Genomic DNA, 15,169 nt, shown 5'->3' with positions numbered 1-15,169 from the left:
TGTTCCCTAGTTTTAGTTTTGTTCCTGTGTTTTCCAAGTTTTGTATCTGGACTCATTTTCTTATTAAATTAAAGCTGCACTTAGATCCTGCTCTCTTGACTCTCTCTGCATTCATTACAGAACAACTGACCAGCAACTATAGATCTAGCAGCATTGCAACTGCTGCATCTCAAACAGAGAGACCAAACCATAGAGCTGTATACGGAGCTTTTCCTGCAATCTCGCCCAGGATTTTGATTGAGGAAAGCTTTTTTTAAGGACATCTATCACCTTGGACTCAATGAGCCGGTGAAGTCCTGCATGGATAGAGGCAGGTAGGAACTCTCTTTAGTAGAGTTCATTGACCTTGCTTTGAGGCTCACATTCTCCACTTACACTGTGGGGTATTGCGGGAACCCCGTGTCACTACCAATGCCCATGACTGCCACGGCCAACGAGCCAACACCCACACCTGCCATGGCCAACGAGCCTGTTCTTGAAGCCTCGTCCATCTCAGAGCCAGCGTTCACGCCCATTTCAACCCTAGTGGAATTGGTGCTGAGAGCACCATGGCTCCACCCTTCGTTCATCGAGCCTACCACGGCTCCGCATTCCGAGTCTCACACAGCTGTGCTCATGGCCATCCGGAAACGGAAGGGCTCCTACTCCCCTGTCACTGCGCATGCTCAAAACCACGGAGACCATTCCCGTCACTGCCCGTGCTCATGACCACGGAGGTCGTTCCCCAGTCACCGCCAGTGCTCCTGACTATGATGACTCTGCCCTCGGAGTCTTCCACGACTCTGCCTGCTCTCCCAGAGTCGACTCCTCCAGCGGTTCCATCCGCTCTCCCAGAGACTCCTCCTCCAGCGGTTCCGTCCGCCCTCCCAGAGACGACTCCTCCAGCGGTTCCGTCTGTTCTCCCAGAGACACCTCTTACAGCGGCTTTGCTCACTCCTCCTCCAGCAGCTCTACCTCTTGACCCAGTCCCGGCCCTGTGGCCACCTCCCAGGCCACCTGACCCAGTCCCGGCCCTGTGGCCGCCTCCCAGGCCACCTGACCCAGTCCCGGCTCTGTGGCCGCCTCCCAGGCCACCTGACCCAGTCCCGGCTCTGTGGCCGCCTCCCAGGCCACCTGACCCAGTCCCTGCCCTGTGGCTGCCTCCCAGGCCACCTGACCCGGTCCCTGCCCTGTAGCCTCTTCCCAGGCCACCTGACCCTGTCCTGGCCTTGTGGTCACCTCCCTGGCTTCCTGATCATCCGCAAGCTCCTCCCATTTACAATTTCTTTGGTGTTATGTTTAGGAGTGCCAGGAGTCGCTCCTTAAAGGGGGGGGGGGGGGGCTATGTCACACCTGAGACTTTTGCCCTAGTGGCCACCAGAGGTCACTAGGTGTTTAAGAGACTTTTAGTATGAAGTTTTGTTTACCTTCTTGTGTCTTTGTTCCTAGTTCCTGCCCTGATTGTTCCCAGCTGTTTCTCGTTTACTTGTTTGCCCCAGTGTATTTAATGTCCTTGTGTTTGCTTGTGTCTTATTCAGTTGTTGTTTCCTGTTACCCCCATGGATGTGACGTTTGTTCTGTTCCCTAGTTTTAGTTTTGTTTTGTTCCTGTGTTTTCCAAGTTTTGTATCTGGACTCATTTTCTTATTAAATTAAAGCTGCAATTAGATCCTGCTCTATTGACTCTTCATGTATTCGTTATATCTGCACCACCAGACATCAGCTGATTGTTTAAATACAGCCTACAGTTATGGCCTACTATTTCCTGTCAATCAAAAGCGGGTGGAATTAATTAGTTTGATTTGGTTGACAAAGACAGCAGAGTTGCAATCGTTAAAGCTTCATTCAGAATTTAGTTAAAGTGAGTTAGCTTTTTGTTTTAGTGTTTTATTTATAACTGAGGCTAGTTTAGCTGAAACATATAAAACATGTGGAGACATAGAAAACAAATGTATTTACATTTCTTTCAATGTTGTGTAGTTAATTAATAATTAATTAAATAATCATCAGTGATTAGAAACAAGGTAGTGTAAAAAAAGCTGAACCACCAAACTCTGTATCGGCAGATGTTGTTTTAAATAATCGGATATCGTTTCGGAACACAAATTTTGTATTGGTGCAGCCGTATTAAAAATATTATATTTTCCCCACCTACATAATGTCTCACTTTTTCAGTTTTTTTTTTTTTTCTAATTGAAAGGTCTTTTCTAAAACAGTTTAAAGATTAGTTCCAGCAAGAAGAGGGTGTTAAAGGGGGTCATTCGCCACTTCCTTTCACCCATTTCATCCTAGAGTTGGCCTGTTTTTCGAAAACTCCTAACTTTAAGTCTTAAACCTTGGCACTCGTCCTGCACCAAACAGCATCATGTCTGTGCTTCAGACATGAATGAAACCTAAAACCATGCAGTTTGTTGAGGACAGATCTGCTATTACCTCTCTACATGATAGGACCACAATACAGGTGAAAAAAAATGCAAAGACCCATGCCATATCTTGGGACCAGAATATCATAGAGACTTGGAGGCTGGGATCCTTTGACTTGGGCCAGTAATCAACCATCTAGCAACCACTTATAACACTCTTACAACCACATAGCAACATGCTTAAAACCATTGAGACCTCAGGAATTGCATAGCAATGCTTAGGTCCACACCCCAATATCATGGCAATGACTTTTTCACAGGAAAGCACTACTCACATCTTCTTCAGAATGTAAAAATCTAGTTTGAGAATTTCTTTACATTCGCAGTTTTTCTAAGAAAAGCCTGTGGCATGATTAAGCATTGTCCCTTTGAACCAATGTCAACACAGGAAGAATGAATGTATAATGCTTCTCTGAACGGAAGCTGCTGTTCATTTGGTCTTTTGTCTTCACTTTCCTGCACTGTTTTTCTGCCACACAGGATTTACTGTCAGTAAGGGGAAGAGCAAACTCACCCAGCACAAATGAGGCTAACCTGCCAGATTTCCCTTTCAGTGAGTACATTTACATGCATGAACTTTAAAAGGTCATAAAAGTCTCAAGCAAATCTCAATCGACACACCTAGATTTTTGCACATTAGCCCTATTTCGGTGTACATAGTATGTGTTATTCGTTTTGTTTTCATGTAAAAACTAGAAGAAAAAAAAACCTAATGATTTGAAGTCTTATGTAAACATGTTATTCTTTTATTGTCAGGTTTTTTTAATGAGCCGATTTCTAATAATTATCAGCATTTTGACATACATGAACATACTGCTGCCGAAAAAGTCTGTAAAAGTTTGCAAATATGCAAATGAAGAGTGTTGTTTTTTTTATTGAACATTGAACTCCAAAAGAGAAGTTAAATACATTAACACGTCACACATTTTTCCATCAAGCTAGGGATAAACAACATGCATGTCCACCCATGACACACCCTTTGCACCCCCGAGGGGCTGCTATTACGTAATACAGAGGAAGGGTGGGGCAGAGGAGCCCCTATCAGGCCTGCTCATTAGACACTAGCTGACCAGACTGTCCTGTCCTTGTAGGGTACTGTCCTGTCCACTACAAACCCTTACGCTTCCTGGGCTGACAAGTCAGCCATGGAAAAGAATCTACTTTTTTATGCCAAAGTCAACTTCGACTTCACCTCATTAGAGTAAATCGCCTTGGTGCTCTAGCTAATTTCTCAAAGCAAACGCAAACATATCCCTGTCAGAGCATTTTCCAGTGGGTAAGCACACAGAAAAAGCCATAATGAATCATAGCAGGCCACAAGAGCAGGCAGAAAGATAACAGGCCAAGTTTTAATGTGAGGGCTCAGCTGATACAACACAGGGCTGATCAGAGCTGTTTCACCCCTGCCCAAGCTAAATTGATTCATCCAGGCATTCCAGCTTATTAGTTTTACTGATGGAGATCCCAGCTGACTCAGCGAAGACTTCATTTTTCCAAGGCTGAAAACTGGGGACTCTTCAAAAACAGTCCGTAACGGAAAACACACAGCGAGAGGAGCAAATATGTTGGAAAGAGAAACAGCAGCAGTGGAGAAAGAAATGTACTGCTTTGAAAGACTTTTTTTTCTCTTTGCAATTAAGGAGTGTCCCAAGACCCCAGACCATCTGTAAGACTAGAGCCTGATGGACTGCTGAGAGACAGAGCTGTAAAACTGATGTATTTCTAAAATGAGAATTCCATAAGCAAGCGTAGCAGCTGTGGTACCATGTTACGTAATCATGCACAAGTAAACACTCTCAGGCATTAAGTGGTTTATAGGGGTGGGTGGTGTGACCCACATCTTATATTATGGTATGAGAAATTTCACACCACGGTAATGGAATATATCACGATATAGTTACTTGTGCTGGCAATGTAATGAATTTTTTTATATATATATTTTAATAACCATATGGTAATGGCTATGTCTAGATAATCTAAAGAATGAAAATACTTTACAAATGAAATGGACTTAATCTCATTTCATTATTCAAACACCATGAATCACAACAACAAATTCACAAACAACTAGGCTAAACTCTGCTTTGCATTACAACTCTTAATAAATTCTTCCTCATCTTATTTGACAAATTCTGATTACATTTTTTGCATTAGTCCATGTTTCTTTTGCAGCCCTGCCCACAGCTGTGCAAACGTATTATTCATCTCAATGGAATACTCAATGCTGATTGGTCAGTCACGCCTTCCAGTGGTCTGATATTTATGGATAATGACTGTATCTGGGAATAAAGTGATATTAGACTGGTCATCCGGGTACTGATAGTCATCTTTCAAACTTCAAATAAGCTAATAAAATTAATTAAACTCAAATAAATATTTCTTGTCTATTTATTTACCATGTGAAGCCCTGCCCACTGATAGATAAGCCCACGCCACGCAGAGGGAAACTTACATATCACGATATATACCATACAGCAAAATCCCTATCGATTGACAATTTATATTGTCGCCACAAAACATATCGTCTAGGGCTGTCAATCGATTAAATCCTTTATCAAATTCATTACATGGTGTGCCGATTAATTAATTGAATGAATCGCATATATAAATATTTGCTGAGAATGCCCCACAAATAACAATTCAACATATAAATAGTTAGATTTAAATAATTACAAATAATACAACAACAAAAAATATCCAGATAATTAAAATGCATTACATTATTGTGGCAGAGGAGTAAAGCATTGATAAGACAATACAAAAAGTGGCTTTAGAATCCAATGTATTGTTTATTAAGACTGCTAAACGGCATTGTATGCGCCACTGAGCATTGTTACTCACGACTGAATGCTGTTGCACGCGCTTCTGAATGTTGTTAAACTCACCACTGAGTTCTGAGTTTTGCACAAAGAGCACATGGTGTTTTAGACTGCGATGCGATTCTATCAAAATCATACAGAAGGTGAGATGAAGATGATCGGCAGGCCAGATTTGGCCCCCGGGCCACCAGTTGACTAGCCCTGGTATAAGCTGTATGCCGTCACACCGCCCAGCTCTAATGGGATACATGTCTACAAATTACACTGAGCTGAAAACTCCTTCAGTTTAAATGTGCATGCCCAAAACATGAGATATATTCATCACAGTTCTCCATTTTACACAACCACTGATGCATCTAAAAAAAAGACCTGGGTAGATTTGCTTACAGCTTTAAACTACAAAACATACATGATGTTTCATATAAAGTAAATGGGAACAAATTCATCTTCTGTATGTTACAATTCTATTACAATTTATTGTGGAAACCTGTGTGACTTCTCATATTTTTACTACCATGAAAAAAAAAGGACACTGCGATAAGGAAGTATATTTGGGTCGCGAGAAACTACAGTACAAATATTACAACACATCCTGCATTTCATAATAACACCCTTCTCAAAGTGACCCATTTGTTCATTGGCTGTGAACGTCTAGAGTGCTGTGACACTCAAGACCCACAACCACCTTTGAGATCCAGTCCACTCCACAGACATCCCATTCTTAACACTCAAAGTGTTTAAATATTAGTAGAACTGCTCTGCTCAATGCAGCCCAGACTCTATATACATAATCTCCCAATCCTAAACAGTGTCAAACCCCCGCTTCAGTCTATGTAAATATTTAAGGTTGGGGACTGCCCAACCAAACACCCATTACTGTCACTGGCTAGGAAATGGAGAGGTGGGACGTGGTGGAGGAGCAGTCAGACAGAGATGTAAGGTCACAGTTGAATGCCATTCCCCATTGCATGCCTGCAAAAGTTGACCTTTAACCTCTCAATACAATTCTGTGAAGTCTGCATGATTTATTAGGAGTGATGTCTTGAGATTTCAGGACTATGGCTAACTAATAGCCTTGTTGAACCTGAAGTATTTATCGTGTCGACACTGTGTATTTTGGAGTACATGCATGCCCTGCTTTGTGTAAATATTCTAGATGAAATCTAAGAAGTTGTCTAAGCACCTGCAATGAGATGAGTGTCTTTCGTTGAACACAGATTTAAGGCATTAGCCTATGTTTAGCCTTCTCAGCTCAAGTGCTTGGAACTAAAGGCTAAAGTATACTTCGGTTTTCCACTTGCCAGAATGTCTAGCAATTTAAGGCCCAGTGTGGCATGGGGGGGCATGGTCATGTGTCTGTCTGCGAGAAAGGGAAAGTGGTAAGGCTCGTCACCTGGGTTGTAATTATTCTAACACCTGTCTCTCATTATAGTGATGGTGGAGGGAGACCTGATAAGGCATGCCAGAGCATCAGAGTGTGAAAGAGAGCGGCAGAAGGAAGTGGTGTGCGTGTGTATGGCAGCACCATATTAAGAGACTGCATTTATACTTGAGTCAGCTACTGAGAGCCTATTTTTGTTTGTGTGTGTGTGTGCAATAAAGACGCACCTCAACTGTTCGCTGTCTCCTGACTCCTCCATCACACCCACGTTTACTTCGCTTTTCTGTGTTCTGGATCGGATCGCACATGGTCAACCGCATTGCCTTTCAAAGTACTGTATACTCTTTTGACCGCAAGCAAATACGAAGGCATTCGATGCATGGCCACTTCAACTACTTTGTGATACTCTTCAAATACAGTTAACAACAGTGATGCGCACAGATGAGGACTGTCCATGTGTCGAGAAAATCTGGGCCGCACGCAGACAAACCGTGCAGACTGTGCTGATGACAAAATTTGCGTCATGCATACTATGCACATTCCAATCAGCAATGTGGACAATCGAAGTATACTTTGGCCTTAAAGTTTGCTTTAATTTGTTTGTGTGCATGTATTATTTTGTGAGTAATCAAAAAGTACCGTTATGGTACCAATGTACAATAATGGTATCAAATGGTAATGTTATGGTATTCCAAAGTATACCCTCACTGAGAACTTTATTAGGAACACTATGGTCCTAATAAAGTGCCAGACAAGGTCTTCTGATGTTGTAGCCCATCCGCCTCAAGGTTCAACGTGTTGTGGATTCTGAGATGCTATTCTGCTTACTACAATTGTGCAGAGCGGTTATCTGAATTACCGTAGCCTTTCTGTCAGCTCGAACCAGTCTGGCCATTCTCCGTTGACCTCTCTCATCAACAAGGCATTTCTGTTGCAGAACTGCCACTCACTATATGTTTTTGGTTTTTGGCACCATTCTGAGTAAAATCTAGGACTGTTGTGCATGAAAATCCCAGGAGATCAGCAGTTACAGAAATACTCAAACCAGCCCATCTGGCACCAACAATCATGCCACGGTCGAAATCACAGAGATCACATTTTTCCCCATTCTGATGGTTGATGTAAACATTAACTGAAGCTCCTGACCTGTATCTGCTTGATTTTATGCATTGCACTGCTGACACACGATTGGCTGATTAAATAATTGCATGAATAAGTAGGTGCAGATGTTCCTAATAAAGTGCTCAGTGAGTGTATGAGTCATGACACTGCATTTTTTTGTTTTGTTAGTAATAGAATAGAGTAGACATAAGATTCACACTTGCACACTTGCTTCTGTGCTCCATTCACTTCCATTTATATGCATACAAACCCAGTAGAGCAGAAACGTAAGCACAAAGTTCCAGAGTTCAAGTTTGGTAAACTCTGACCTGAGATTTCGTATAGTGAAATACGAAATGTGTCCCAAGACCCCAGACCATCTGGAAGACTGAAGCCTGATGGACTGCTGAGAGAAAGAGCTGTAAAACTGATGTATTTCTAAAATGGGAATTCCATAAGCAAGCGTAGCAGCTGTGGTACCATGTTATTTCGTAATCGTGCACAAGTAAACACTCTCAGGCATTTAGTGGGTTATAGGGGTGGGTGGTGTGACCCGTATCTTATATTATGGTATGAGAAATTTTACACCACGGTAATGGAATATATCATGATATAGTTACTTTTGCTGGCAATGTAATGAAAAAATTTGTTTGAAATGATTTTTAAAAAAATATATTTTAATAGCCTAAATGGTAGGTAATGACTATGTCTAGATAATCTTGAGCAGTGGTTCCCAACGCTGTTCCTGGAGGCCCCCCAACACCGCACATTTTGTATATCTCCCTTTTCTAGGCTAAACAACTAGGCTAAACTCTGCTTCACATTACAACCCTTAATAAATTCTTCCTCATCTTATTTGTGACAAATTCCAACTAAAATTTTCACTTGTCCATGTTTTTTTTTTTTTTTTTTTTGCAGCCCTGCCCACTGCTGTGCAAATTTATTACACGGCTCAATGGAATACGCAATGCTGATTGGTCTGTCGTGCCTTCCAGTGGTCTGATATTTATGAATAATGACTGTATTAGCAAAAAGACATTGGTAACACTTTACAAAATGTTTGTATTTGTTGACATTTGTAAATGCATTACGTATCATAACTAACAACGAAAAATATTATTTTACAGCATTTATTAATCTTGGTTAATGTTAAAATTAAATTGTTAATTTCATTCACGTAAGTTCAATATGCATTAACTAAATGTCAACATTAATTTTATAAAATGTAAATGTTGTTAATCAAGATTAATAAATGCTGTAAAAGTATTGTTTTTTGTTAGTTCAAGATGTTTGACCAGTTTATCTAAACTTCAAAGATGGTTTCGTGGATTGTAGTGAGAAAAGTGGAGCTAACGGCATATGTTAACATTTTGAATGTATTATTTGTTATTTGTGATTAATCATTTCTTAAAAACAGAAGCCCTAGTGTGGCATTATATCCTATTTCCAATATTCGTTTCGGGGTCTATTGTAATTTGCATGCTGAAAGTAGTTTGACTGCACCTGTAGTGTTGTGTTAGTGGATGTGCTTATCTTACACCACTTTACACATGTAATAACCTAAAATCTATCAACCCGTATTCTCCTGGTCAGACACACCTGCAGATGAAACCTGACCTCTCCCAAGTCACACAATGCATTGCGAGACAACACTTCAACTGGCCCGTGACACCGACTTCACCACCTTGCAACAATAAGGCTTCTGTCCACCTCGGTTTTACATGGATCAAAATAAACATGCCCTGAGAGAAGAATTATGAGCACTCTGAGGTTATGCTGGAACTCGTTTGGGCTTCACTTTTCTCCTCTGGCATTTAAAACCGTAAATTACCTCACAGGCAACAGATCTTTACCCTGGTATGCGAGAGTGTGTGTGTACATGTTTTTGTGTTATTTGTTATTTTCCTCTCTCTCTGTCTCACTGAGCTGCATGTCCTAAGCTTCATGTAGCAAGCTTTGTGTCTGTTGTAATACGTTTTGTCCTGATGTCTTGATAAGGCTTAGTCTAGTCTTGGCAAGAGGCCATGTGAGGCCTGATTGGTTCCTGTTGCCCTGAACTTGGGGACAAATGTTTGAGTGACAAACAGAATGACAGTCCGACTAGGGCTGAGCGATATATTACATTTTCACAAGATATCTATGATGATTTTGAAATTATTGGAATGATTTAATGCTTGTATTTCTATAAATAATGAGGTTCAGATTGTAGGTAAAAAAAAATAAAAAATTGCTATTTGGGGACTTTATCTGTGCTGTTGTGTTGTATTGTTGTTGTTTTTATCATCACTTTTAGTTATTAATTATATTTGTTGAGTGTCACAATTACTGAGGTTTGTGTGTCAAGTGACATCTACGTGCCTCCTAACCAAACTATTGCGTGAGCAGCCATGTCTCTCAAGAAGACAGACATCCTGCAATGCAAAGAATGCAGGGCTAACATGACATGAAATTCAGCATCACTGAATACTAACAATAGAGTGGCAGGCCTTAGTTCAGTGAATTAAAGTGAAGTTTTCATAACTACATCCAACATAAGTTAAGCTAACTAAACTGAAGTTTTTACAAATAAATTCAATCAGTTCAGACTACTTAATTTGTGAGAAACTTTTCCAAGAAAGTCAGTAAAACTCAAAGCTTGTGCAAAAATTCACTAAATATAATGAGTTGAATCAACAACAAAAACATTTGCAGTGTAGTTTGCAATCTTATATTGTCTCCAAGTATGAGAGCATTAAGAAAGATGTTTTAACAGCATCTCTGATTTAAACTTCAGTAGTAAAAACAGAGTTGGTAAGTTTGATTCATTTCCTAATTCAGTTCAAACTGTCTGCTTCAATGCATTGATTCAAAATTGTGAACTACTTCTGCGATTCTTTATTGGATCTTTTTGTGAGCCTTTCTTGTCTCGCAAGTACGAGAGCATTACAGATGTTTTAATAGTGTCTCCGATTTAAACTTAAGTGAAAAAAACAGAGTTGTTAAGTTTGAATCATTTCCATGATTCCGTTCAAAGTGTCCGCTTCTATGCATCGATGCAATACAAATCGTTTTCATGACATTACAAAATGTTTTACATATTTTCATGGAATTACTGTTTATTAGTATGCATTGTTATATTGGTGAATACAAAATTAAAATGACTAAATATTGTTCTTTATATATATATATATATATATATATATATATATATACACACACACACACATTATAAAGGCTTAACATTTTTGATTTTGTATAGCTATATCGCTGAATCCGACTCATGTTTGCCACCACCAGTGTGTTCAGTTCATTTAGGCATGAAGTCTAGATGACTGCATTATCAATTCAAAATCAAGCCTGAGCTCTCTGACGCTCTATCGGCATTACTGTTCTTCATTGCTCAATTTAATCTCCCCTCAGGGATCAATATCTACCCATCTCAGAATGCAATCCAGTTGAGTCTTGTCAGTATTTTTTACACTTATTCACCTTCATCAATTCATCAAGGCGGATGTAAATGTGTTAACCATGCGGTAATAACAACTGTTTTAGTGATTCGTGTTTAACGGACCTTTTGTGTGGGTCTTTCTGTCCAGTTTTGTTGATTTTATATAACACTGTTAAAACAGGAAGGGAAATGTCAGTGGTGGAGCTTGCTTTTTTGGTATGTGGGTGAAAGTGATAAAGTCTGTTAGGTCGGTGCAAGCTCCAAAAACTGGATGAATCGTTTATCCAAAAGCTGCAAAGAGGAATTAAGAGGGAAATGGCCTAAATCGTTCACAACATATTTAATTAGCCATTTGATCCAAATAATATCACTCAGTATCGCAAAGCACACCCACGTCACCAACTGAAGCTTTGCTAGAGAAAAGCTGTGGGGCCACTTGAAAAATGCTGTTACACTATATATTGCGACTCAAAGATGAGTGTTCACACTCAAACATGAGTCAAACTAAAGGTATCAGGCACTGCATGTAAGCATTGAAACTGTTTTTTGCTGTTTACCTAAACTTTCAAGTGCTCTGATTTTAAACAATTCTTTGAAACAATAATTCAATTCCATAACCATTACATTATTATTATTTGCCATTGTTGCTCTGTGAAAAAGTGAACTCATTCTTCTAGTTCTTTTTGCCTCAATTGCAATGCATTTGTTTTTGCAGACTTTTAATGGTGTGCTCTCCCAAAACAGCACAATGGAGGATCATTGTTTAAAAGAAGTTCACCCAAAAATGAAAATTCTCTCATTATTTGCCATCTCAGATGTGTATGACTTTCTTTTGCTGAACATAAATGAAGATTTTTAGAAGAATATTTCAGCTCTGTACGTCCATACAATGCAAGTGAATGGTGACAAGAACTTTAAAAGCTCCAAAAAGGAGATTAAGTCAGCATAAAAGTAATCCATAAACCTCCAGTGGCTTAATCCATGTCTTCTGAAGGGATACAATTGGCTTTGGGTGAGAACAGACCAAAATAGAACTCCTTTTTCACTTTTTATCTTGTCATTGCAGTCTCTAGGCACACTCATGATTTTAAGCTCGATTACACTTCCTAGCGCTTGACGCACGCGCATAGCACTAGATGGTGCTATCGGAAGTGTAATTGAGCTTGAAATTATGATTGCCAAGGAGACTGCTGATGTCAAGATTTATAGTACAGTGAAAAAGAAGTTACATTTTGGTCTGTTCTCACCTAAACCCAACTGGATCACTTAAGAACAAATTTATTAAACCACTGGAGGCTTATGGATTACTTTTATGCTGCCTTTATATCCTTTTTGGAGCATTTGAAGTTCTGGTTACCATTCACTTGCTTTGTATGGACCTAGAGAGCTGAGATATTCTTCTAAAAAGCTTTGTTTGTGTTCTGCAGAAGAAAGTCATGCACATCTGGGATGGCATGAGTGTGAGTAAATGATGAGAACTTTCACTTTTGGGTGAACTATCACTTTAAGACTTAGACCCCTAAACTCTGTGAGAACTGTTTGTTTCTCATGTTCTAATGCTGACTTGCATCCAGTTGTATACTGTTCAGAGCTGAATACAAAAAGGAAATTGCACATGGTCACATGAAATCATCCACAATGACATGATCAATTGAAGACTCTAATCTCTTAAAAAATGAAATAAAATAAAATAAAAAACTGACATACAGATCAGATTAAAAAATAAAGTAACCGTTGAGTTTAAAAAAAACTAAAGAAGAACACATTTCACCCAGAACTCAGAATCTACATGGACTTTCATCAAAGACATTTGGTATTACAGTTGAATTATTAAGCAACCCACTCCATTACAACTCACTCAATCACTAACACACACACACACACACACACACACACACACACACACACACACACACACACACCCGTATCACAGAACAGCTCTGACATCTCCACATCTTTTTAAACAAACACTGAAACACTGAAAGCCAGTTCTAGACAGCATAGGTACAAGAACACAATATGAGAAACATCAGAGTGAGATTCATCAATGAGAGAGAAATGTAACGCACTTCAGATGAGATCCTGGAAGCTACTCACCTACTTTTTCAGAATTTTGTTGAATCGTGACAACTGAAACAGGACCATCCAAAGAGCAGAAGACCTCTCTTCCAAAAGCTCAGATACGGACTGTTTTCCAATGTCTGTTCCAGTCATAAACAAAGCATGAATTATGAAATAAAAGAAAGATACAAAAGCACCTGAAACCTCACAGCAGTCTTTGTGTTTTGGACTGAGTCAGCGGGAGCGAGTGAGCGCTGTGTCGGGATTAAACCACCGCATGTCCCTCCGAGCAGAGGCGGTGGAAAACTCAAACAGAATTTCACACTGCTCCTATAGAACTCATATAAACACACACGGACTAACACACAGTGCGAAGGCGAAAACGAGAGCGCGTTTACCAACCGTGTTTGAAAGTTCAAATCCCGCCCCTGTCCACGCCAGTCCGCGTGCAGTATCTGTTCCGTGTTAGCCACTTCGCCGTGCGGAACACTGTACATTTGAATGCGTATGAATGTATATTCCACACAGTTTGAATGATGAAATTAATTCTTAAGGAATAACCGTAGGAAAATATATAGTAATATGTAACATTTATCTTGTTACAAAAAAATTATTAAATAAAAGAGACACCAAAATGATTTGGTTTCTACAAGAGAGCAAAAGTATTTTTTAAAGTTACCTAGAGAGACACTGAACAATATGAATAATTGCTCTGTATGTTTTATTTTGTTGTATGTTATTACGCCAATGACTGTTGAAGCATTGGTTGTGTTCAATCTTTGCCAGGTATCACTGTTATGGCGCCACCTGGTGTTGTCATGGGATTATTGCACAGAACACAACTGCACGTTCAGATCGAATCGTAATTCCATGACGCAATAATGCTCGTGTATAATCTGTCTGCTTAAATGTTTGGACTCTGAAGCGCAGAATAATGCAGACACCTAGTTCACGAACAGATCGCATGGTGCGAGCGAGGGGCAGATTATTTGGCTTTCCCAGCAATTGTTGGGACGTATTGCCAGTACAGCAGTACGAGAAAAATGTGGGATGGCCGCCAGTTGTGGACAACAAGACGCCAAGAACGTATCTCCACTGTCATGTTAACATGACAATGAGTGGTGCAACGATCAGGAAATTTGAGGCCGATACCGATCTCCAAGTTTTTAACACTAAGATCGGCCAATAAAAATAGACCTACCTTTCTTTTTTTTTTAAAGTGCCCTTTGCCAAACTTTTGCAAGTTATGTTGTGCAGTTATAAATTTGTGCCCCACACAGTAAAATTACGGTAACACTTTACAAAAAGGTTCCATTTGTTAACATTATTTAACAACATTAGTTAACATGAACTAATTAACTTAATGTTAGTTACAACATATACTATTACATTTTTAAAATCAAAAGTTGTATAAGTTAACATTAGTGCACTATGAACTAACAATGAACAATTGTAATTTTATTAACTAACATTATGATTAATAAAGTCTGTAAAAATATATTGTTCATTGTTTCTTCATGATACCTAATGCATTAACTAATGTTAACGAATGGAACCTTTTTATAAAGTTACCAAAATTACATTAAAATTATATTAATTGTGAATTGCTAACATTTATTTGTTTTGAAACAGTTCTGTTGCTTATATCAAAAGGTCGTTGTGGCACACTGGTAAGCAGTAAAAACCATGAGAGCATCACACACAGCAGAGATACGTTAAAAAATAAGAATAATATATCCATTACAAGTTCTAAAACTGCTCCAGTGAGAAATCTGCTTACTGTCTTTGGCATTGTGCTGTAACACAAATCGCTAATTATTATTATTATTATTATTATTTTTATTTCCCCTTTTTCTCCCAGTTTGGAATGCCCAATTCCCAATGTGCTTTTAAGTCCTCGTGGTCGCGTAGTGATTCGCCTCAATCCGGGTGGCGGAGGACAAATCCCAGCTGCCTCCGCATCTGAGACCATCAACCCG

General features: G+C 39.5%; 1 protein-coding gene across 3 annotated transcripts in view; it reads right to left on the bottom strand.

Annotated features, from left to right (window-relative positions):
• The window catches only part of LOC127423278 (supervillin-like), a 95,009-nt gene extending 81,402 nt beyond the window's left edge, over positions 1-13,607 (bottom strand). For 2 of the 3 annotated variants that reach the window (XM_051667441.1, XM_051667443.1), the window contains exon 1: positions 13,227-13,607. The gene's annotated coding sequence lies outside the window, so the exon portion shown is untranslated. The remainder of the gene's footprint in view (positions 1-13,226) is intronic. The other variant, XM_051667442.1, reaches the window with a different exon arrangement.
• Between the last annotated feature and the right edge of the window lie 1,562 nt (positions 13,608-15,169).

This window comes from Myxocyprinus asiaticus, chromosome 32 (assembly GCF_019703515.2).
Source record: "Myxocyprinus asiaticus isolate MX2 ecotype Aquarium Trade chromosome 32, UBuf_Myxa_2, whole genome shotgun sequence".
In the NCBI taxonomy this organism is placed as follows: Eukaryota; Metazoa; Chordata; class Actinopteri; order Cypriniformes; family Catostomidae; genus Myxocyprinus; species Myxocyprinus asiaticus.
This window is presented reverse-complemented; position numbering and strand designations above follow the sequence as displayed.